This window comes from Rattus norvegicus, chromosome 13 (assembly GCF_036323735.1).
Source record: "Rattus norvegicus strain BN/NHsdMcwi chromosome 13, GRCr8, whole genome shotgun sequence".
NCBI lineage: Eukaryota > Metazoa > Chordata > Mammalia > Rodentia > Muridae > Rattus > Rattus norvegicus.
The window spans coordinates 97,122,492-97,123,237 of NC_086031.1; the positions used below are offsets into that span (position 1 = coordinate 97,122,492).

The 746-nt window shown below is 41.3% G+C and overlaps 1 pseudogene; it reads right to left on the bottom strand.

Annotated features, from left to right (window-relative positions):
- Nucleotides 1-182: 182 nt before the first annotated feature.
- LOC120096379 (small nucleolar RNA SNORD113/SNORD114 family) lies at nt 183-261 on the bottom strand (annotated as a pseudogene).
- Between the last annotated feature and the right edge of the window lie 485 nt (nt 262-746).

Here is a 746-nt window from a genome sequence, read left to right on the forward strand (position 1 = left end):
CAGCGCCACTCACAAGAGCTCCAAGTGAAGCCAACAGGTACCTGTCAATGGATGCATGACAAGGCATACACAATGGAATATTTTCTAGCTGTGGAAAGGAAGAGTAGACCGATGCTTTCTACAGCACAGTTAAATATAATACAAAGTTTTGTTTTGTTCTGTTTTTTTATATATATTATGATGTGGACCTCAGACTTGAAAAGTTGTAGTCATCATTCATGTCTCATACGACTCCCACATTTTGTAGTCATCAGTGATCAATATAATACAAAGTTAAACTCGAAAAGCATTTGGGCTAAGTGAGGAGGCTTAGCATTTGGGCTAAGTTAAATGTGTGAGGAGAAAGGCAAATGTTACTCCAGGTACCCGGATACCTGGAGTAATCGATACACAGAGACAGTCTTCCAGGGTTGGGGATGAGGGGAATGGGGAGTTAGAGCTAAATGTGGTGGTTTGGGTTCTGTGTGATGAAGAAGGCAGTGAGGTATTTGATGCCATTGGACTATAAGATAAAAGATGGCTGGGATGGTAAGGTTAACTATATAAATGTTACCACAATTTAAAAGTACTTCTAAAAATTTAACAATTTACGCTAGTCACTCCTACTGCCAATGGCCCCTGGTGTTGTTGAGTCTCTGCCTGTGGGTGTTAGCATCAGAGAAGTGAGATCCTTCTAATATGGGTCTGAAATGTCCCTAGAGGCCTTGTCACTGGTACTATCAGAAGGTGTCAGAACCTTTGGGGAA